Below are 24,739 nucleotides of genomic sequence, written 5' to 3' on the forward strand. Positions count from 1 at the left end.
AGCAGTATTTTAATTTACAATATTTTTTATTAATAGAACTGCTGCCTACTTATGTTTATGGAGAGTTACCATTTGCAGGAGGTATAGAGGAAAGTATCAATGTCTATCAGGAAAGAATTTTATTGTAGAATCATTGCTGAGGGGCAGATTACTCTTTTGGATGACCCAGAAGTGGGAGTACTAAAGGTTTGAGGAAGCATAATTCAAGCATAATGAGTAAGGGTTTTGAGAAACATGTGAATGCATAAAGAGGTTAATTGATTACTGAAAATTCTTTATACCTGCAGAAATAAATGTATCATTTAATTACAGTGTGCTGAGTTTAGCTCTTACAGATAATGAATAAAAGCCACCTTTTTTGTGAGTGTATGTGTGCACACTTGTGTGCATGTTCTCTCCTATGGGATGATGAATTATGAATAACAGTGCTGTGATTACACATGTTTAAAGGGAATAGTGTTTTTCATGCCATCAAGTCATAAAATCTGTTGTGGACCTTGACGCTACAGTCTTTTGCTATTCCTGCCTCTGGCCCCTTGTAAGCCTTTCCTTTGGTAAGAAGATACACTTTTTGTCCAAAAGGCCAGATAGTAATGATTTTAGGCTTTGTGGACCACATGGTCTTCTTTGTAACTACTCAGCTTTGCTCTTGTAGCTTGAAAACAACCACAGGAAATACAGAAACAAATGGGTGGACCTGGGTTCCAACGAAACTTTATTTTCAAAAACAGGTGGCTGGTAGGATTTTGCCCGTAAACTATAGATTACTGACCTTTGTTCTAGGTGTCTGTGTCTTGCTCATTATTAGACATTTCTGTCTTTTGTAGAGGTCCTGAGGATATTTCACATTCTGCCAGAAGAATGTTTTTAAAGGTATTTTTCAGGCCCTTCCAAGGTAGCACAGAAGAGCTATGCTGCAGTGTTTTGTTTTTTTTTGTTGTTGTTGTTTTTTTAAGTTTGTTTGTTTATTTATTTATTTATTTATTTATTTATTTATTTATTTATTTATTTATTTTTGAGAGAGAGAGAACACAAGTGGAGGAGGGCAGAGAGAAGGAGACACAGAACCTGAAGCAGGCTCCAGGCTCTGAGCTGTGAGCACAGTGTGCCCACAATGGGCACACTGTGGCCCAGTGTGGGGCCTGAACTCCAGGACTGTAGGATCATGACCTGAGCCAAAGTTGACGCTTAACTGAATGAGCCACCCAGGTATCCCTGCAGTAAGTGTTTTTAAATGCCCAATTGTATCACACAGGGAAAGTGGAGTACCAGTTCTCCTGGGTAAGTGCTGATATTACCTCCAGAGAAGTTCTGCAGTGTGTTACAGACAGAGGTATGGCAGGGTTTGGGAAGCTTTAGGTGTGGTGTACATCTGGGGCCATGGACCTTGGTTTCCTCAGTGGCAAAGGAGGATATTGGGACTAGACAATGTATAAATTTTTGCCAGCTCTAGGATTTTGTGATTTTAAATTAAGGTTCTTGGCAAACCTGATTGTGTAGGCAGTCTCGGATCTCCATGTTTCACTTGTAAGCCATTTTCCTCAGAACAAACAGCAGACTCTGGTAACTTTGGAAGGAGAACACATTTCTTGTTTCAACATTAGGAATTGATGAGAATTACCACATTTACGGGGAGTTTTAAATACAGTTTTGGAATTCTCCATATATTCACTGCTTATCTGCATGAGACTGATCATGGCCTTAAGGATATTTATGGGTATTTTTCTTTGAAAATTGGTAGCTATGGGGGCGCCTGGGTGGCTCAGTCAGTTTAAGCATCTGACTCTTGATTGTAGCTCAGGTCTTGATCTTAGGGTCATGATTTCAAGCCCCGTGTTGGGCTGGGCATGGAGCCTACTTAAAAAAAAAAAATTGGCTGGGGCGCCTGGGTGGCGCAGTCGGTTAAGCGTCCGACTTCAGCCAGGTCAGGATCTCGCCGTCGGTGAGTTCGAGCCCCGTGTCGGGCTCTGGGCTGATGGCTCAGAGCCTGGAGCCTGTTTCCGATTCTGTGTCTCCCTCTCTCTGCCCCTCCCCCGTTCATGCTCTGTCTCTCTCTGTCCCCCAAAAAAATAAATAAACGTTGAAAAAAAATTAAAAAAAAAATTGGCAGCTATAATGAATATGTATTTTTTAAAATTGGCTTACATTTTTGGTGTGATTTATGTCATCGTTTCTAAGAGTAACATTTCTTTTTACACTTTAACACGTATGAAATCAAAGTGTGTCATACGATTACTTTCATCTATGTAACAATTGTGATGTAGTTATTGCCTGTATTTGGGCATCAAAATTTGTATCACTGTATGGATATATAGCTATGTAATGATATTGATAACCTCATAATCCCCAGCTTGTAAGGGAATCCTGAAAACAATCAGTGAAGCACTATTTAAAAATGTGACCTCATTGTCAAATCACTGTCGTATACTGGAAAGTAATGTTAACGTTCTTTGTCAACTATACTTAAAATGCTGTTTCACCAAGGATTTTATGGCACAGAGGACAATTTTTTGTAGAAAATTATGGACCTAATGACTCTGAATTGATGAGGATTTTTGAATCTGAATGTGAAGAAATGTTGGTAATTTGTTTGTATTTCTTTTTACATACACACCAATAATATGAGGAGGAAAAAAACCCCCCTAGGTCTAATAAAGTTATAATGAGCTCTTTTCGTAACATAAAATTGCAAGTAGTAAACAGTGTTGTGACATAGTTTAGTTGGCAGTGGTATATTTTTGTTCTTAGTGGTACATAAAGTAACAGTGTGTTCTTATAATGACATATTACATTCATAAATACGCTACTATTAAGATGGGAAATGTTTGAGCATTTAGAAGAAAAAAAATTATGAAATATGAAAAGAATTAGGGGAAAATTAGGACAAAAGGAGACTTTATTTTGCTTTTCAGCGCTGAGAGGAGTAAAGAATGAGAAAAATACACTGAGACCTTGATGCACGCTTCTGTCAGAGAGGAATGAACTTAAGATCACCAGTAGAATGTATAAGAGCCCTTGAAGACCTTTGATCCTGCCTGTCTTTTGCCTCCATGTTCCTGGCACCCAGCGCAATGGCTGGTTCAGATCTGGCTGCCCATAATTTTTTGATGAGTGTGAGGATAACTGGTCACTAGAGCAAGAGGTGTACCTGGGCAAAGCTGAGGCCATATGGTCCCTCATGTTGATGTGAGGAACCTCAGAAACCACCCTGGTGACAAATGTTAAGTCCTCCTTTGGCTCTGAGGGTTCAGAATATTTATAAAAGTTACTCTCACACTTGATCTCTCTGAGTTCACGTTAGACAAAGAACCAGGAGTCAACAGCACTTATATTTAGGATCACAGGTGTTTGTATTGAAACAGCGGCCTTGACAACCCAGTATAACCTGCTTGAGTTCAACGAGAAGCAAGCATAAGCTGTCACTGAACTTTTCCTTTTTTAATAACTCGGCAATTAAGAACTTGGCCCAACACTTTCTAAAAGTAGTCCATGATGAGACCATCCTTTGAAGCATTAGCTTGAGAGAAGAAATAGAAAGCCAAGGTTATCAGTTTCTGTACCAATTTTGATAGAAGCAGATGCTAACTACACAGAATTCTTGCTGAACTTGTTTCCATATGGTCTCCAGTATGTCTTGTTCTTGCAATTTTTAGAGGCTGGAATACTTTGGGAAGCTTAGGTGTCATCACCACCCAAGCAAAACCAAATTCTTAAAAAAACTTACAAAAAATCTTTTTGGTGAGAGAAATGAATTTATTTCAAAAAATAGATGTTAAGGTGTTCAGACGAAAGCTTTCCTGAGTACTTAGAATTTTAGCATATACATGGGAGTCTGCTTCCTTTAAGATCCTTCCAATATAAAGTTACCTAATTGTAGATCTTTATTGATGTTCTGCTTTTGACATTGCATACTATAGGAATAAATAAATATAAAAACAGAGTTTAGTTGAAATGACAGCAATGTATATTACAGAATTAGAATATTGTTGTGCATACATAAAGATTTGGATTGGGTGGAGAAATTTTTAATGATAAAAGAGGATAGAGCAGAAGATCAGTGAGGACCAAAAGACGCACAGAAGCCTTTTTAAACTTCATCTTCAGAATTTGGCAGACCAAAATGCAAGGGTGGAGTGATTCCATCAAGGGGGCTGTGTGAAATCTGGGAGGCTAAGAGGAGGTAAGTGGCCGGAACACAGGGGGGAGAAGAAATCTGGGAATAGAGACAAATAACTGAATAAAATCATTGCTAGAATGTTCCACAATTACCAACGGCATGCACACCATGAAGCAGGCTCTGTCCAGTGCTGGTGATTCACTGGTTGACAAGCCAGATGGAGTATCTGCCATCAGGTGACTGACATATAGTTGGGTGCGGCAAACAAAAAAACAAGTAAGCAAATAAGTACAAGAAGCAAGTTTGTGGTTAAGTAATATAATCAGTAATACTACTAATACTATGGTGGGAAGGATATGAACTAAATACTATGACAGTGAATATTGGACATGGGGGCTATTTTAGGTAGGGTAGTCAGGGAAAGCATGTCTAAGGTGTTGACTTTCAAACCAAGATCTAAGGGTTGAGAAGGAGCCAGCTGAGTAAGGGAGAGGGGAGGAGAGAAGGGGTAAACAGAAAGAGATGGATAGGTTTAAAAAAACAAACAAATTTAGAGCCTGGAATAAAGGAAGGAAGCCAGGCAGGGGCTCACGATGAACTAGGCAGGTAAACAGGCCTCAGGTAAAGGTGGACATTGAAGGGCAGAGTAGAGAATTTGGATTTTGTTCTAAGTGCAATGAATAGAAATTCTTGGGAGAGTTTTAAGGAAGAATATGATAAAATAGAACTTAAATAATTTAAAGATTATTCTGGTTCTTGTGTATATAGCAAATTGAGGGGGAAATCCTCACCATCCTCATCAAGCTCATACCTACATAGCACTTAACTGTGTATCCCACAGTATTTTAAGCACTTTATAATTATTATCTCATTATATCTTCATAACAACTCCGAGGTAGATATGGTTATTAATCCACCATTTTATTATTTATTTATTTATTTATTTATTTATTTATTTATTTATTTTAAAAAAGTTAAATGCTTATTTTTGGGGGAGAGAGAGAGAGAGAGAGCCCATGCATGAGCGAGTGGGGGAGGGGCAGAGAGAGAGGGAGACACAGAATCCAGAGCAGGCTCCAGGCTCCAAGCTGTCAGCACAGAGCCTGATGCAGGACTTGAGCTTACAAACCTTGAGATCACGACCTGAGCTGAAGTTGGGACACTTAACCAACTGAGCCACCCAGGCACCCCATTAATCCACAATTTTCAAGATAAAGGTACTAAGACAGTACTAGGAGGTCAATTACTTTGGCCAGGCTTCCATTGTCAGTAGATGCTCAGACTGGGCTTTGACCTGAAGCAGGCTGTGCTCTTAATCACTGTACTGTCCATTCAGTAGGAACCAGGACATGGTAGAAGCTTACTGTAGTTGATGAGAGAGAAGCTACTATCTTGGACTTGAGTGTAGGACAGATAGGACTTGGTGATGGGTTAGAGGCTAAGTAGGGGGTCGAGGGATGGCAACAGAAAGGAATAAGTCAAGATTGGTGGCTAGATGTCATATTGTGGCTTATAGAAAGCATTTAAAGTCAGAGAAAGTTTGTGTTAATGAACTGGAACATCATGGAACAGTATTTTGGGTAAGTGTAGTGATACAGGATGGTTGTTTGAGAAAGATAGGTTGGGTGGTACTGGGAATAATGAATCAGAATTGGAAAATCTGAGAGGCAGGAAGTCTTCAAGGAGTCTGTAGGGACTCCTGTGTGAGAAGTTGGGAGGCTTACATCAAGCAGATGGCTTTGGGATTAGAAGGGAAAACATGGCCACAAGGGATGTATTTAAGGAAACTTTTTGTCTTTGAAGCATCCTGGAAATGAAAAATGCATCAAAAGGTGTACCTAAGAAAGCTGTGGAATCTTTGGTGGTGACCTGGATGTAGTTTGTAATCATTGGTCACTTCTGTTGTGTTTCTACGAGGCGTGTGCACGCTTAGGTTTGATTGAACCCAGTGTCTTGGACCAGCCATTTTCAAATCAGCACACCCGTGCCTTTAAGAATGTATCCTGCACAGGACTGAAATGACAAAATGAAAACTCATGTCCCGCTCATGACTTGGAAATGAAAAGTGTGTTTTCTGTTAAAGTTGAATTTAATAAACACTTATTAAGAGCTTATTCTAAGTCATTGAGATGCCAGAGATACAATAGTGGCAAAAACAGTGCTAAATTACTGCCCACCTATAGCCGTATTTATACTCTAGAAGATTCTTTGTGCTTTGTGTTTTGTGATGCACAGACCCACAATGCAAACAGAAAGAACATACATGGGTGTTAAAAATAATATCACTTTCATACCGTTCTTCATAAATCCCAAAGAGTAAAAGTAAATATAGCTAATGTATCCCAACATAAAATTTCCACAAATTTCCCTTAAATGTCAAGTCATTGAACTAAAATACCCAGAGCTTCATTTTCAGAGGGATGTTGGGAGACAGTTTTTAAGGTAACTTTGATAAACCCTGTTGAGATTTGTTCCAGTTGGTATTTTGAGCAGAATAAACTCAAAACCTGACACATATAAATATCAAATACCAACAAAAATGAAAATACTTTCCTTTATTTAACACGTTAAGTGTTAATTTTCTGTGTTCCACAGGGTGGCTCACTCAGTTGAGCATCTGACTTAGCTCAGGTCATGATCTCGTAGTTCCTGGGTTTGAGCCCTAGGTTGGGCTGTCTGCTGTCAGTATGGAGCCCACTTCAGATCCTCTGTCCTCTTCTCTCTCTCTCTCTCTCAAAAATAAACATTAAAAAACAAAAAGTGGGGATGCTTTGTGTTGCCCCACAGGAATTTGCCATTTGCAAAAGATAGCAATGACCTGTAATTTTTTTCTATCCTCTTAACAAACTTTAAAATTCTATTGAAACAGAATTAACATACAGTATTATCTTAGTTTCAGGTGTACAATACGATTCAACAATTCTGTACATTCCTCAGGGCTCATAACTAGAAGTATATTCTTAATCCCCTTTATCTGTGTCACCCACCCCCAGCCACTTCTCTTCTGGCAACCATCAGCTTATTCTCTATAAGAATCTGTTTGTTTTTGTCCAATTATCTTTGATTTTCTTTGTTTCTTAAATTCTACATGAGTGAAATCCTACGGTATTTGTCTTTCTCTGACTTATTTCACGTGGCATTATACTCTCTAGGTCCATCCACATTGTTGCACATGGCAAGATCTCATTCTTTCTTATGACATATCACTCAGCCATAAAAAAGAATGAAAAATTTTTTGGGGGGGGTGGATTAAGTGTTGTTCAAATGAGGACAGAGACAGAGCAGCTGTTGGCTGCTGCTGGAGTGAAATCAAGTGCTCGTGTTTGCACGTCAGACAGTGTTGTGAAACCCTGGGCAGCGGGGGGGGGGGAGGGGGATATGTAAATGAGCCAATGATAAATCAAGTAGGAACAGCCCAGGCCTGAGCCTGGTGGTGCCAGTCTCAAATTCATTCCTTAATAGGAGACTTGGGGAAAATAGGCTAACCATCTTGGCTGTGATCACAAGAGCAAAGAGAGCTGTTTTTGTGCTTTAGAGGAGAAAGAGTGTGACATGGTGAGAGAAAAGATTTGCTTCCTCAGATTATTGCTGTCAGGCAAATTGTAGCTGCCTAGGTGAGAAATGGTCCAGTCTTAGGCTAAAACAGTGACAGACAATTGAAGCTAAGGAGGGTGTGTAATGATCAGACCTTAGCATTTTAGAGCTGTATGGTGCCTTACAGATAATCCCCCTAAATGTGAAATTGCAATGATACCATCTACTATTTGAGTGACATTGGACCAGTTTTTTTTTTTTTTTAATATTGCTGATGGCCGGTTTTGATAATTTATCAAGTAGTGTCCCAGTGCTTTTTTAAGACTCTAGTGAGATGATGTATGTGTTCTGTAAACCACTTAGTAGATAGTAAAGGTATAATTACAGTAGAGGTTTTGCGGAAAGAAGTGACAGGTTTTGGCAATAGACTCCATGCGCACAGTTCAAGAGATGAGTCAGACATCTTTAGTCATTAACAATTCTGTTCCTTTTTGGTCATATGCATTTATGAGACTCTGTAAATGAGGATAATTAACATTCGTTTGAACATTAAGTGGCATATTGGTAAAATAGTTTTCTCTGTTGACCTTTTGTACTGTGACTCCCAAACATCCCAGTAGCTGGAAAAGCAATTGTTTGCATTGACTTTGATTATTGTTTGCTGTCATTTGCTTCACCCAAATATCAGGTCATTTGTTCCTTGTTTACCTTCTCCACTGTGCAGTGTCTGAAAGATTTCACTCAATGTGTAGGTCTTAGTCTTGCTGTACGTTGTTGTCCATGGATCCCCTTGTCACCTTCTTCAGCTAGGTTTGCTGGTGATGGCCTTGGGGAGGGAGTTTGTTTTCAGCAGTGTTTCATAGAATCATTAGGTAGCTCTTTCACACACACTGTTGCAGAAAGAGTCCTGGAACCTTGGTTTGCCGAGAGAAACCTTGAACAATCCTCTCCGATAAATAGCTCGGGACCCCAGCCCCAAGTCGCCTTCTGGTGAACACATTGGTGCCTGTGTAGCAAAAGGATGTTTTATTTCCATATAAACAGCAGAAAAAGGAATTCGAGTTTACTGGCTAAAAAGTCTGGTTTTGGGGCACCTCGGTGGCTCAGGTGGTTGAGTGTTGGACTCTGGATTTTGACTCACAGTTTGTGAGATCGAGCCCCGTGTAGGATTCTGTGCTAAGAGTGCTGAGCCTGTTTGGGCTTCTCTCTCCCCGCCCCGCCTCCCCCCGCCCCCCCCCCCCCCCCCCCCCGCCCTTCCCTGCTTGTGCTCTCTTTCTCTCAAAATAAATAAACTTAAATAAATAAATAAATAAATAAATAAATAAATAAATAAATAAATAAAAAGCCTGGCTTTGACATCCTGTTCTCACTTCTGCAAAACAAGTGTTTAAATTAAAAAATCTTGAGTATTTACCCTCAAAAAAAATCGGCTTCTTACATATTTTACTGATATACCTTTACAACATATGTCCTGAATTAGCCAAAGGGAAATAGAAGAATTCTGTAACAGATAACTACTGGTGCCCAGATCAATGTCCTGCCAAGATAGTCCAATATAGGTGAGTCATGGGATCAAGTAGCCAGAGAGAAGTTTGGTGAGTTCAGTGCCACAATGTGAGGGTCTGTTATGCAGTGGGAAGCAAACTCATGAATGCCCACTGATGTCCTCTCAGCCTTCCTGGATTCGTCTATAGCTAAAGGATGACACAGTTTCTGCAACACTGACACCTTTCCACCATAGAACTATCTGCTTCTCTCTTGGGTGACTGAGATTTTTCTTCAGTACTAGGAAAGATTGGATTTGGTGTTACTGTGCCTTGAGGTGCTGTTCACAAATGGGAGTGGTTGTCAGTGAGTAAATTCCCCAGCCCCAACACAGTCTTCAGGTGTGTTTCACACGCAGAGGCCTGTAGTGGACTGAGACCCAGTACCCACAGAGGTTATGTACTTCTTGACACATGCCTTAAAGACTTTTCTCCTTTCCCTTTCTCACCTTTTTTCTATTCCATCATTTGTACTTCCTGGGACACCTGTGAAGAACCAGCCTGTGCTAAGATATGTGTTTCAAAGTAAGACTCAGTCATGAAGTGTAGACTTGATTTTCAAGGCTGCAGGGAGCCAATTACGAATTTTAAAGCAGGGGAAAAGATGTGATCTGATTTACATTTCAGAAAGTTCACGGTCTGAAGTGCAGAGAATATATTACAGTAGGACAGGACTGGAGGCAAGAACAGTAGGAGGTTGTTGAGTTAATTTGGGCAGGAAATGAATATTTTGGAGGAAAAAGGCATATAGAAATGACAGTTCCTTAACCTTTAACACAGTAACACCTTTCTCCAATGTGGGGGTCAGTCTTTGTGAACAACCCAGCCGAGTTCCATGGGTGAGTCAAGTGTCAACTTTGTTACTCTTGTTGATGATTATTTACCGTTACCTATTGCCTCATCATCCACTCTCAGGATCATTGTTAAGTTCTGTGCTGGTGCTCAGGCTTTACTCCATGTTAAACAGACTGACTCATGCTTCAGCAGTCTCAACATGCTTGAAATCTCACTCTGGAGCACCAAGGAGGGTTTGGCGCCCCTTCCTAAGAGGCTGTAGCTGGCCATTGGAGGATCCAGGTCCTCTTCTTGGAGTTGAGTACCATGAGGCACTCACTAAGTGGACAAATTATGTAAAACAGCCTACGATGACTAGTGTCATTTGCTGTCATTTCTTACATGTATATTTAGCCCTGTTAATGTAAATGATGCCCTGTTGGTTTACCCGGAAGACCATGACCTAACAATTTGGGTAAACTGCTACCCTGAAATGTGGGTAAGTTGGTGGTGTTCAGGCTGTGACTTACTGGTTTAAGCATCTGTACTTCTCATTGGGTTGGAAGGGGACCACAGCTGTGGTGGGGCCTTGGTTCGGTGGCCACCACATTTTACCTGTTCATCATTAGTGACTGCTTATGCCGTTTCCGTGTCTTGGCTATTGTGAATTACACTGCAATACATGTGGGGGTGCATATAATGCTTGGAGCTGGTGATCTTATTTCTTTCAGATACATACCCACAAGTGGAATTGTTGGATCACTTGGTAGTTCTATTTTTAATTTTTGAGGAACCTCCATACTGTCTTCCATAGTGGGTGTGCCAATTTACATCCCCAGTGACTTAATGACTGTGGTATTCAGGGAGGTTATGTGACTTAGAATGTAAGATGGATTCTTCACCTGGCTATATGCCTCACCAGCTCGGACTACATAGTGTCTTATTTTGTCTAGGCTTTTAAGCTGGGTTCTTGGTGTCATGGACCCTTCTTCAGTCTTCAGAGTTAGCCATATAGGCTCTTCACATGTTTTTGCTTTTATCAGATTGCCTTCTTCTCTGTGATCAAATAGCCCTGCTTCTCTCTTACAAGAACACTTGGGGTTGCATGTATGGCTCATCCAGATAACACAGAATAGTTTCCCTACATCAAGATGCTGAACTTAGTATCTGCAAATTTTCTCTTGCCATATAAGATAATAATCACAAGTTCCAGGGATTAGAACCTGCATATCTTTGGGAGTCCTTATGCAGCCTGTGGCAGTTCCTTTTTCCAGGGTGTTCCTCTGAGCCAGTTTCCTTAATCTCACATTTTGATGAACCAACAAAATTTTCTAGTCTGTGAGTTTTTTGGAAATTACTGAAATATGAACAATATAAATAATGATTAGGAGTTAAAATGATTTTTTTGGGGTGAAGGGGGGTCTCCTGGATGACTCAGTCGGTTGAGCATCTGACTTCGGCCAGGTCATGATCTCACAGTTGGTGAGTCTGAGCCCCACATGGGGCTTGCTGCTATCAGCAGAGGGCTCATTTCAGATCCTCTGTTCCTCTCTCTATGCCCCTCCCCCACTTGTGTTCTCTCTCAAAAATAAACATTTAAAAAATGATTTTTTTTTTTGCCAATAATATTTGCACAAAACCCATCCTGAGTTCATGTTCACATAATGGAGAGAACTCAGAAATTTGACTGTAAAGTACACATTAAGTTTAAATACTATTTCACTACTTACCAGCCTTATAAACTTGAACAAATTATTGGGCTAATCTGACCTCATTTATCTTATCTAAAAAAGGTTAATAATACCTCACAGGATTATTGCAAAAATTAATTAGGCTGATAACTTACGTAAAAGACTTTTTAAAAGTCTTAGTCAAATGTGATCTGTATTATTTATTGCAAAATTGCAATTAAAGACATTTTTCCAGTATGTTATTTTAGTTTCTTTGTACATAGGCTTTCTGAGAAGTGTGATTCAAAGGAGAAATGACCTTCAAAATCTGAACCCTCAATAGACTTGCCTATCTATGAATGCTGCTTTTCAGGCATTGCTAACACATATAAATTTGAGAGAACTTTTCTACTTGGTTGTTTCCATTTATAATATTTGTAGATCCTGGGAGAGCAAATCTTTTGTTTTGTTTTTATCTGGTCTGTAAACTCAGAGTCTTAAAAACTATTTGAAAGGGTGTGCAGTGTAGGTGGGTCTAAGTTGCTTTATTTGAATTTGTTCTATAACATCACGGTCTTCACACCTGTCCTGTGGTTCTCCTCTTCTACTGATCTGTGTACCTCCTACATCCTTGTCAGCAAAAGTGTAGCCACCAACCATATACCAAGGCAGGCATAAAAAAGAAAGACATGGGCCCCGTACGCCCATCTTGCCAACTGGCACACTGCAGTGTAGAGATGGCTGTATCTGTGATGATCAGAGACAAGGATCTGATGAGTGAAGACTGCATTCTTTTAGAAGGGAGATGCTGGGAGTTAGAACAGCAGTATTTGAGTGAGTGCTCTGGATTACAATAGCCGAGGAATAGTCCTTAAAATGTACACGTTTAGGTATTTGCTTCATAATTTCATGAAATTTCCCTACTAGGTGTAAAAATCACTGAGAGTCATCTAGTTCCCTTTCTTCTGCAGTTCTGCTTACAGAGGATCACCTTACTTAATACCAAACTCATAAGTATATTGATGATCACATGTATAAATATATTTGTTGAGAATGTTGGGGTTAGTGGTCCTTGTGTTTGGAAATGGAGGTTCAGAGATTTATCACCATCGTTTTCAGAGGAGTTAATGTGTAATTCTATCTCCGGCACTTGCTGTGGGAGTGTGGGCAGTTGAGATTTGTGGCCTCGTGATGATGATCTCACAGTCGGAGCTGGTATTGGATACTGCTAAGTTATATTTTTTGTTGGTGGTGGTCGACCTACGAATATTTACACTAGTAATGCTGTGGAATTTCAATGGTTCAAAAATACTTCAAACTGCTTTAGAATGCAACTTAGGCTATTTGTTGAAAATGAAAAGTACAAATGTGTACAAGTACACATCAATCCCAACCTAATGAGCTTTCTTGGTCCATAATTGTACTCTCTATTTTCACATTGGTGGGAAGTCAATGAGAATGTTAAAATGTCATTGTGTATAGGCTGTTTTTTTTTTGTTTTTTGGTTTTTTTAGCCTGCTCAAAACAGGAAAGAAACAGCAATTTATTCGCGGTGGATGTCGTAGTGTTGAAGGTATTCCTGATCAGATGAAAGAAAATCCCCCAAAGAATAAGTATGTGATAGTGATGAATGTGAAGTAAAGTAGAATGAACTGAAATAAATCTCCCAAGTGCAAAATACACAGCCTCCTCTATTATAGGCCCCACTTGCAATTTGGTCAAAGAATGATAGCCTTCTCACAGGGGAAACTTTGATGCTTTCTGCTTCTCTGAGCAACTTGAATCCACTCATGAATTTCCATTGCTTCAAAAGTTCACTGTTTGGAATTCATCCTTTTTTATAAATACACACACACACACACACACACACACACACACACACACACCTATGTAGACATTACATGTTCAAACTCTTGAAAGTCAAACATAAAGAAAACCTTGAAGGCAGTCAGAGAAAAAAAGGCACATGATATGCAGAGGAAAAATAGAAGAATGATAGCTGACTTCTAAATAAGAAAGGAGACAAACCAGGAGAAAATACATTGATGACATTAAAAATAAAAAAAAATGTCAATTGTTTCCAGAAAAAAATAGCTTTCAAAAATAGAAATCTCCAAGCCTACACAACTGACAAAATTCTATAGAACTTAATATACACATAGAGTCATACACATAGATAGACACACAAATGAGTGCAAGCACAAATGAGGAAATCCTGAGTAAGATCAGTGCATTCTATTCCAGTCAGTATCCTGGTTGGAATGCTATAGTATAGTTTCCAGAATATTACATTCATGGGAAACTGGGCAAGGTGTATATGAGATCTCTCTGTATCTACTATAAGTGTGTGTGGACCTACAATTATGTCAATCAAAAGTTGAGTTAACAATAGCAAAATAACATTCTTCCCCCCTAAAAAAACAACAAAAGCAAATGCATTGAAAAAATAAAAGAGAATAAAAGACAAATATATAAAAGTAGAATTATAACCAGCTGACCTATGCTACAGGAAATACTAAAGTTCTCCAGGCAGAAGGAATATGATTCCAGACATAAAACGGAATCCAAATAGAGTATATATGGCAAATAAGCATTTAGAAGAAGAAAATATTTTATAAGCAAGCATGACAAAGGGGCAATTTCCTGGTATATATTAAAATAAATTATAAAGCTACAATAACAATAACATTTTTTCCAAGGATAATTAGGTAAATAGAATTGATATTCCAGAAACATTCTGTCTTTCTCATATTGTATGATCAAGATAACATGTCAAATGTTAAAAGTATATTATTCACTAAATGGTGTTGGACAATTGGTTACCTTTTTGCAATAAAGTTTAATCCATACTCCATACCAAAATAAATTGCAGGGCAGGGATATTGATACTTTAATATGAATAATGAAATTATGTAATAGCTAGATAAAATATTATTAAGTTGATTTTTGATTTTAGAGTCTGGAGTGTCTTTCAGTGGAGCATACGAATAATTTTCTTACCATCTGAGTTGAGAATTTGTTTCTGAAGGAAATTCTCATTATTTAGGAAAATGTCTTGTTTCCTCAGCACGCAAAGACCACATGCCCCTTTGTATCTAGAAGCAGTGATGTGAATATTTCTGGCCAACTGAATACATGGATCAGTGAGGTGTGTTATTTTAAGACCAAGGCAGGTAAGGGCCTTTGTGCCTTTCCTAAGCTCTCTTCCTTTGGTTTGACCTCTGGTGTTTGAAAGCAAAGAAGATAGTGGAAGCACCCAATGATGGAATCCTGGGTTCCTGAACAACTGAACACACCCCCGTCTCTACCTCTACCATTGCACTGGATGGTAGCTGCAGAAACTGTTGCACTAAGTCAATGAGATGTGGGTAGGGTCTGTTATAGTTGATATTTTATTCTGCCCAAAACAAAGTTAAAGGACTTGGTTGGATCTAAGACAACAAAGGAAATACTTAGGCTGTTCTGTGTTAATAATAATTTGATGTTTGTAGAAAAAGATGCATGGATTAGAGGAAAGTGCTAGCTCTGTGTGGATGTGGTCCCATCAAATAGAGCGAAGAGAGTTTTAAGAAGATGGACATCTTATCATTGATTTCTGTCACATGGTTTTCTCCCAGACTCTCAAAGTTCCTTCACAAAATTCCCATGTGGGAATAATTAGTAATAAATGAAAGAAAGAGGCTGGTTATTAGTCTGGGTAAATGTAGTGCAGAACAACCATGGCCAGGCCCCTGGGTGGCTCAGTCAGTTGAGCATCTGACTCTTGATTTTGGCTCAGGTCATGGTCCCAGGGTTGTGGGATTGAATCCTGCGTTGGGCTCTGTGCTGGACGTGGAACCTGTTTAAGATTTTCTCTTGCTTTCTCTATTTCTGCCCCTCTGCCTGGCTCCCACATGCTCTCTCTCTCTCTCTCTCTCTCTCTCTCTCTCAAAACAACAACAACAACAACAACAACAACAACAAAACCCCCCAAAACACAACAATTGCCCGACCAAGATGGTAAGATAATCATTAAACTGAACTAAAACAATGGAAACTCAAGTCTTGAAGTGACTAAGAAAATGAATTTAGTGATGTATGCTTTTCTTTTGATTTTTAGTGACATCAGCTGACATGTGATTTAAACAAGGATAAAAATAATGAAAAACAATCTAAAAATAGATTTAATTATTTCACATTTTCATATAACCTCCATCAACAAAATTAAGAGATAAATGGTAAATTTGCTCTCCTTGGCAGAATAATTAATTCTCATGAATGATTGTTTACAATAATAAAAACTTGAACATTGCAACTGAACAAATGGACAGGGAATATAAAGAGGTGATTCATAAAAGGGAAATGACAAATGGGTAGTAAATACTTGAAAAATGTTTAGTCTCACTAGGAATCAAAAATGAGAAGATAATGAGAAACCATTGTCACCTATTTGACAAAGATTCAAATGAGGCCAGTTTGCAATGTTGGGCAGAGTAGGCAATTTCGCAAAATGCTGGAGGTGTGTGAATTAGTATTGCGACTAAGGATGTCCACTTGCTAATAACACATATCTGCCTCTGCCTTGACTGCTCCCTTGAATCACCTAGGGAACTTTGAAAAGCCAGAGAAACTTGGGTTTCATCCTGGATCAATCAAATCTGAATCTTTGGTGGTGAACCCCAGGTGCCAATATTTTTTAAAAGCTCTCCAAAAATATTAGTGTATCAGTAACATTAACATATATATTGGTGTCTGTTGTTATAAGAGTATAATGAGGTGGTACACATGATTGTAATAATTTCAGTCATGTTTATAATAGTGAAAATGGGGAATGATGTAAGGATCCAATAAAGAAATACTGTAAAATTCATCATATAAATTAAAATTGGGGGAATATCACATGGAAAAATGCTCATGACCCACAGAGTACAAAAGTTGTATTTGGAACATAATTCCAAATCTGTCAACCATTAAATGCACATTCTCTATATAAATAGGAACAATATTGAATGACATATCAAATATGTAATAGGACTTATCTCTGGGTTAACTGGGGGTAATTTTATTAGTACCATATTATAAATATTACTCAGTGAACATGAATGAGACTAAAATGCTGCATTAGGATCTACTGTATGAATGTGTTTACCTCAAGATAAAGGGAGAGAGAAGGAATGGAGAAGATCATCTCCATTTAGTTCTCATTAATGCAGCAGTCTGAACTCCTTAACTCTTTCCAACTCTTACCAGCTCCTTCCTCTCTCCATCTATCCAGCCAAAGGATTTATTTTACTTCTCACTTCTGGACTCTGTCCAGGTGAATGGTATGTTTATCCTAAGAAACAAGAGCGATGGTGCTTAGCAAACCATTCTGATTTGCCTCAAATGTTGACTGGTTAGGGATGTGGAGAAAGAATGCCATCTGGTTGTCCAAGGTGAAATTTTTAATAAGCTTCCCAAAGAGAGACATGCTTCCATAAGCTGGATAGGTTGAAGAATGTTATTCCTAATAGATTTCTGTATGTGGTAGTTCAAACAAGCTGGAATTGAAGGAGGGTACTGGAGTCAGTCATCATTTATAATGCCTATTTAATGGATACCTATCTTTGAAAATAACAGAGTTGTGGCTTAAAGTGTTTGGAAAATGATACTTGTTCTTAATGTACTTGCAGAATTTTTGACTGAGTTTTGAGTTTTAGAAGACATTGAATTACTGCAGTTAATAGTCCCTAGTATTTTATCTTTATGACTTTGGTTACTTATGATTATTAAAGACACCTCCCTTTACTTTGAGTGTATCTCTGTCTCCCCACACTCTCTTACTGAGACAAGTGACAGTCCGTTTGGACCTAATTACTTTCCGCTGGCATATGGATATAGGGCAAGGTTTGTTCTGAACTTCTGTGAGTCACCTGCTATCATGTTCTTAGACATGTGAAGATTAGTAAGAACCTAGAAAGAAAGATCATTATTTCACCTTAGTATCATCACCCACATGGTCTCAGGATTTCTGTTATGTGTAGTCAGGGTCAATGACATTATAGTTCCAAAACTGTTTGATGAGGGATATAAGCACTTTCAACTCCATTCAGAATCCTTGGCAACAGAAAAGTGAGGAAGGGCTGCACTGTTAGATGTCATAATAGTAGCCCTCTAGTTCCAGAAATTACCTTCGTGAGAAACTTTCTTCCCAGGGTTGTCATTTTTCATTTTAAGGTCTTGGTGATAAATGAGTTTTACTGGATGTTTTCTTCCCTAGAAATTTATCACTACAAGATGAACGAGGCAGGAGTAGTTTTTCCAAATCAGAGTCTATATAAATGATGCCAAAGAATGTTTACTAATTTTGCTGTTTCCTTCTCTCAAAAATGACTGATGGATTGATGGGGGCAAAAGGTATTTTAAAATCTATTACATTAGTTTCATACATCTCAGGGAAATTTGCCAATATAACAGGTGGTATATATACATTAGGTGATTGAAGATTGGTTTGATCAGGATATAGTATTAAATATATCATTTGTTTCCATGGTACTCCCAGATACATCCTTCAGTGAATACCAGAACAACAGTAGCTAGGCCAATCTTGAACTTACCCAGTTATGTGGCCACATAGCTATATTTAAAATGGAACACAAGCCCTGAAAATGGGAGCATTCATTTTTAACCAATTTGGCTTTCCTACCCAAATGAAAACAACAACAACAACAACAACAACAACAACAACAACAAAAACCAAAAAACAGGCAAGGCTGGTAAAGATTAAGAGTATTTGTATTTGCTTCCCAGTCTGACAGCTTACAGTTTAGCTATAAAATGTTGTAGTGAATGCCTTTAAATAAAATGGAAACAGCTGTTACCATTTGAGATCTGGGGGTTACAGGATTCCCTAATCTTAGATTACTGACATTGTATGGAGACAGAATGAACCATCCTATTGTTTGTGTATGGGGGGTGGTGTAGAAACACTTGTCTCTTCAGAGTAATTTATCTGAGGAAAAACAATTAAAGACAAATAAAACTAGATCCAACTAATGTGTTAATTATATTGGAGGAAAAGGAGGTTAGAGAAAGACTGATTTGATGGGGGAAAAAACCCCTGTGAAATCCTGAGCTGTGAGAGCTAAATTACATAGGATCAGCCTAAGAGCAAGTAGCATCAACTAGAAAGAAAGGTGAGGGGAGGATGGCTCAGAAGGCTTTGATGACAGCATATGTAAAGCAAGTGTTGACTTCAGTTTCCTTAGGTGGTTAATCTTAGTGGGAGTGAATTATTGGGAGTGAATTGGACAAAGATGATTTCAGGTGGAAATCTTCGGGTGGTAAGGGTATCATCATTGTGTGAGGAGACATAGTATTACACAATGGGACCTACCTGCAGATTCGTTAATTTTTTTTTTAATTTTTTTTTTTGCAACGTTTATTTTTATTTTTGGGACAGAGAGAGACAGAGCATGAACGGGGGAGGGGCAGAGAGAGAGGGAGACACAGAGTCGGAAACAGGCTCCAGGCTCTGAGCCATCAGCCCAGAGCTTGACGCGGGGCTCGAACTCCCGGACTGCGAGATGGTGACCTGGCTGAAGTCAGACGCTTAACCGACTGCGCCACCCAGGCGCCCCAGATTCGTTAATTTTTTAATAGAATGTGTTTATTTCATGAAACTTGAAAAATGATTATATAAGATAAAAATCACTAGCTAAAAATAGCTACAATTGATACTCTGGTATACATCCTTCCAGATGTAAAATATATATATATAAAATAGAGAATATATAATGTAAAAATATATATGTATGTGTATATGTGTGTACGTATGTGTGTGAAAAATACATAAATAATGTAACATTAGATTTTAAAATTTTAATTTGACATAAGCCATCATAAAGCTAGAGAGAAAGGCAAGCACCAGAGAAAGAAAGAAAATGAACAACCTATTAAACCAATAAAATGAGACATGATATAAAAAGAATCCCTAAAATTTAAGGAAAAAACATGAACTAATAGAAAGTTGGGCACACATTATAAGCGATTTATAGGACAGGAAATACAAATGGCAAATGTATGTGGAGATACTGAACACCTCTAGTGCTGGGGGAGGTGGGATTAAAAATAAGATCGCTATTTAAGATATGTCGGGTGACCATATTTTCCAATTTGCTTAGGGCGATCCAGATTTGTGTCTGTTGTTCTAGAGTCCACCCCCGCCCCCCTATTTGGATTTTCTCTCAAATATGGCCTGTTTTGGATGATAAGTTAGGGTATCATTCTGGGCATAGATAACATCCTCAAATGCCTACACATAACAGGAAGGTATAAGACAATAGGGAGAATTGGTTGTTGTGGAAAAATTAAGCATATCCTGCCAACAGGAATTCTAATTAAAAAAAATCCATGTGGGTTAAAGTGAATAATGTAGAAGATATTTAGACATTGAGCTGCTATCTTCGTAGTTGAGAAACACCAAGTCTTTGCTGTCAGTGGAAGTGAACATTACAGCCAACATGGAGAGTGATTTGTCATCCTGTATTAGAATTGATAAAAATTTTCACAAATTAGAATCCAGTAATTCCACTGTTCCATTAGAATAAAACATTTGTGTAAGTACACAAAACATGAACGTTTCTTGTTGTACTCACGAAAATAACAGGAATTTGAAAGCTACAGAGATATTCATCATAATAGAATGGTTAAAATATAGTTCCTCTGTATTCTGGAAGAGAGCAAATGAGGTTAAAAGATGAGTTGGTCTGTTTGCATGAACATGGAATAATCTTCAAGAACAAATTGAGTGGAAAAACCAATATGAAAAATAATATGTAAAGCCTATAAATATATTTTAGAAATAGAACAATAATACTCTGTATTCCTACAAGTATAGAAGTAGTTGGATAAAGCCATTAAAATGAGTGTTATACAAACAGTATGCCAATAGTTGGGCTTTCATCTGGATAGGGAACTTGGTTAGTAAAGAATGTTGCCTTTTTAAATAGAATACAATGGTGAGGTCACTCTATACACTAAAATAATTAGGAAGGAAAGAGAACATTGTCTAAAATGAAAAAGCCATTGCACATCTCTCTATTGACATAAACAATTTGTTGATTTATAGTTGGAAAGATTTCCCCATAGTTCCCCAGAAATAGTTAAGAGAAATTGCTGGATAGGACGGAAGTTGTAGTTTTCTGAAGCCTTCCATGGCTGTAGATAGAGCTCAGATAGAGAAAGTGAGGTGTGATCTTTATTTCAAATTCTGTCTGTGATCTGTGATGTCCTTAGATTGACCATGGTTTGTGTTTCAGGAATCAGAACTGTGTGTGTGTGTGTGTGTGTGTGTGTGTGTGTGTGTACGCGCATGAGTACATACACACATATCCGTCTCCACTGGAAAAAAAAAAAAAAAAAAGATCTAAGCAGAGATGGAAAAGACCAAAACACAAATATATAAAGTACACAGAGAAAAAAAATATTGTGAGAGAAATAGAGTTGTAACACAAATCCTTTTCCTAAACAGTGTGCAGGGTGCAGTAAACTGACCCAATGAAAAGCTAAATTTATCGCCTTTATTCAGTAAAAGCCACAGAGACACCACGGACATAATGCTGCTATTCTTCCCTGGGAAAGGAGAACAGATTTTTGTTGTTCATTGTAGCTGCTGCAATAATACAGCTACTATTAGTTCAGTGAGTGCAGAAACTGAGAATGGATTGTTGGTATTTTAATTTCATGTTAGATTACAATGCAAAGTTAAATATTAAAAGCGGCTTTTATATACCTCGTACTTTTAATTACAATGCACTGTCGAATTTTCTGATTTCAAACTCATAGTCGAAATTTGTGCAACAATATTAATAGAACACATTCAGTTTTCTTCAGAGATTGTCATGTAAAACTCTTGGTTTCCTCATTGGGAGAGCTTGAACTAACAATAGTTGTTGTTTTTAAATAATTGATGAAGATGTTCATGATCTCCAATAAAAGTATATCATTAGTCCTTCTTTCTTAGGACAATCCCTCAAGGCAATAAATCTGTTAGTAGAACACATTTTAAAAACATTATTAATTTGTAGCCTTACATTTTAATCTGACCCAAAGGATGTGTTGACATAGCCTAGTGTGTGCTATTTCTGTTCTTTGTGCCAATTCATTCTTGCTGAATTCTCTCTTTAGGTAGAAACTTCCAATGAGAAATTGTCATTTTGCTGTGGTAGGATTTAGAAATTGTCTAGCACTCAATTGGTCAGTTTGTCAGAACTTTCTATCTCTTCTCTGTCATATGCTTTTGAATCCATTTGACATAAAGCTTTTTCTTGCTGTTAGAACTTGATGCTTTTTCAGAATCAGCATTTCACGTCTATTGTGGATACCTACGTGACTGGATATAGGAACGGGAACTTTTTCATGAGCTTGAAAGGGTCAATTCTGAGTAACTGTACCTTATTTTTCATAATGACAGCTCTGAGATTGTAAGATTTACCCCCAAGTACACATAACAGAAAGAAAAACACTTTCAGGGAGATCATTGTTGCTGCTGCTTCCACTAAATTTGTAGTCTAATAAAGGGAAGTTTGCAATGAGGTCAATGGCACTCAACCACTGTGGTGCCTTTTTATAGAGCACAGATGACATTTTTAAGTCTTTTTACATGGAAATTAATAGAAATAGGAGTTATAATCCCTTTAACCAGTAATGAATATTTTCTACTCCTCTGCTATAAGAAAATGTTTTAAATTTGAAATCATGTATAATTTATAATCCTTATTAGAAACACTGGTCAGAACAGAAGATGAGGCTCCCTTTTCCACCACCCTGAGGTTATCTGAGCTCCTCTTAGCCTTCTTTTAGGGAGAATAAGGGGAGGAAAAGATAGTAACCTGTGAAGGCTTTATCCATAAAAGCCTGGCAGAAAAGGTTTTAACTGGAAAGAGCTGAAATTATTAAGCCAACTTGAATTCTGCTTACGTTTCTCAGGAGGAATATTGGGTTACTTACAGAAAATAAAAAGGCTACCTTGTTCCTTTTTTGTGCCCTTCTTAGTAAGTATGTCTTTTATCCTATTAACATATCACAGAACATGATAACCTTACAGTTATAGAGAAGCATGGTTTCCCCACAAGACGTGGGAATACAGTTCTCAATGGGTTTCCTGTGTGAGTGCACGGCGTCGGATTCAGACACACTGTTTTGGTCTGCAAAGTTATGGGGTATGAAGCCAATTTAAGATTACGGGGTACTCAGTGTTAAACTGTATATGCTATGGGCCCGCCTTCTGTTTGCCGCATTCTGTGGATGTTCACCCATCTGCCAGTCCATTGAGACCCTTGTCACCCATTGATATACCTTCTAGTTGCCTTGAGGGAACTCACTTATGTTGTTATTGATATTCTTTTCCTCGCCTTCCTCCCTTCCTTCTTTTCTCTCGACCAGCAAGTATTGTCATGGCACCTCTTTCCACTAAAGAAGACTATAAATATGCCTGAAGTTTTCAAAGGGGAAATGCGGATTTGCATGTTCAATGCAGTGGAAACTTCCCTGAGCAAATTTTATCAAGAGAGAAGCACAAAAATATGAGAATGTTCAGTTCGCTAAGAACAAAGTTAGGAAAAACAGTAAGTTATATAAACGAAAATTTTTTGAAAGTGGTCAGACACAGTATGTTTGAAAAAAAGTGAGATCTGCTGAAATTTCACATTCTATACAACTGAGTTAGATCTTTAAGTTATTTTGAAGCAATATTATTCAAATTAAGACTATTGTACACTACCTATTAGTGCTATTTTATTTGTAGATTTCAATGAGTGGGTCTTTGTATTGCAAAAATTAACCTCACAGTAATATGTGAGAAATGAACATGTCTTATACCAGGCCCAAGAATAATAAAGGTATTTTAAGCAACCCAGAAGGCCCTTTGGAACAAATGGAATGTGAGCTTCTGTTCCTGGGTTTTGTCAAAAGCATTAGACTGAATACGGCAATAACCAGTTTCTCCCCTCTTGGCTTAAGATTGATCCAAACAACCTTTTAGTGAAGAATAACAACACTAGTTTTTATTTTTCCAAGATTCCTTTGTCTGCTTAGAAATAATATTCCAGTAATGTTGGTTTACGTTCTTAGGGCCACTGATCCTTGGGGAATCAAGTTAAAAGAACTTACGAAACTTCCCCCAATACTAAAGTCAATGGTGAATTGTGTCTTAGAGGTATTAGAGTGCATTTCAGGGCAGATTACTAACTTGATGTGTATTTGGGTATATGCCAGAAATGGGTGTGACTGGTGTTGAGCATTTGTTCATTTCAGACACATCTATAAGGAGGTAGCTCTAGTTTTAGCAGTTACAGCGTGAGCTGGATTTTTATGTAAACTAGAACAGCATCTCCTTTTCTTTTATTCATCATAGCACTGAAAGCAGTGTCTTAGCCATACTTAGAGGTTTTAAAATACCCTGATCTGATTCTCAGCCTGCGTTATTGACCCCTTAAGTCAGAATTTGATGAGTAGGACCCAGACAGCGATACTTTCCCCAAGCTTCCAAAGCCTTTTATCGCCTTAATCTAAACTTCAGAATTGTTGCATTAAATCTTACTATAATTAGGATAGTCTGGTTAGAAGACACAAAACCTTACCAGAAAATTTTCTTACCACCGTTTCCTCCACTTGTATCGTCACACAGTCCAAAATAGTAGTACCATAGACACGGCTGGAAACTGCTGTGTAAAATAGTCTGGATGTTCATTTTCTTAAGTTTTTAAAGTCATGACACTACTTTTGGCCTGTCATACTTCATTTATGAATTTCACAAGATGACGTGAAATGTCTGAGGCCAGTGTTGGTGATGAAGGTAATTTTATTCACGGAACTAATTTGAACCGGGAATATTTTGTTAAAAGATGAAAATATTTAATTTCTCCACAAACCTGTAAAGTTTATCACATGAGATAAAAAACTATTATGTGATAGGGGCACTTGGGTGGCTCAGTGGGTTAAGCGTCCGACTTCGGCTTAGATCATGATCTCACGGTTCATGAGTTCGGGACCTGTATCGGGCTCTACACTGACAGTGCAGAACCTGGTTGGGATCCTTTCTCTCTCTCTCTCTCTGCCCATTTCCCACTTGCATGCTCTCT

The 24,739-nt window shown here is 38.1% G+C and overlaps 1 protein-coding gene across 7 annotated transcripts in view; it reads left to right on the forward strand.

The window, feature by feature from the left end:
* The window catches only part of PRR16 (proline rich 16), a 953,840-nt gene that overhangs the window by 240,826 nt on the left and 688,275 nt on the right, over positions 1–24,739 (forward strand). For 2 of the 7 annotated variants that reach the window (XM_045057992.1, XM_045058002.1), the window contains exon 1: positions 23,038–23,224. The exons of the other annotated variants lie outside the window; for them this stretch is intronic. The gene's annotated coding sequence lies outside the window, so the exon portion shown is untranslated. Of the gene's footprint in view, positions 1–23,037; positions 23,225–24,739 lie in introns of those variants that run through there. 7 annotated transcript variants of the gene reach the window in all.

Source organism: Felis catus, chromosome A1, assembly GCF_018350175.1.
Source record: "Felis catus isolate Fca126 chromosome A1, F.catus_Fca126_mat1.0, whole genome shotgun sequence".
NCBI lineage: Eukaryota > Metazoa > Chordata > Mammalia > Carnivora > Felidae > Felis > Felis catus.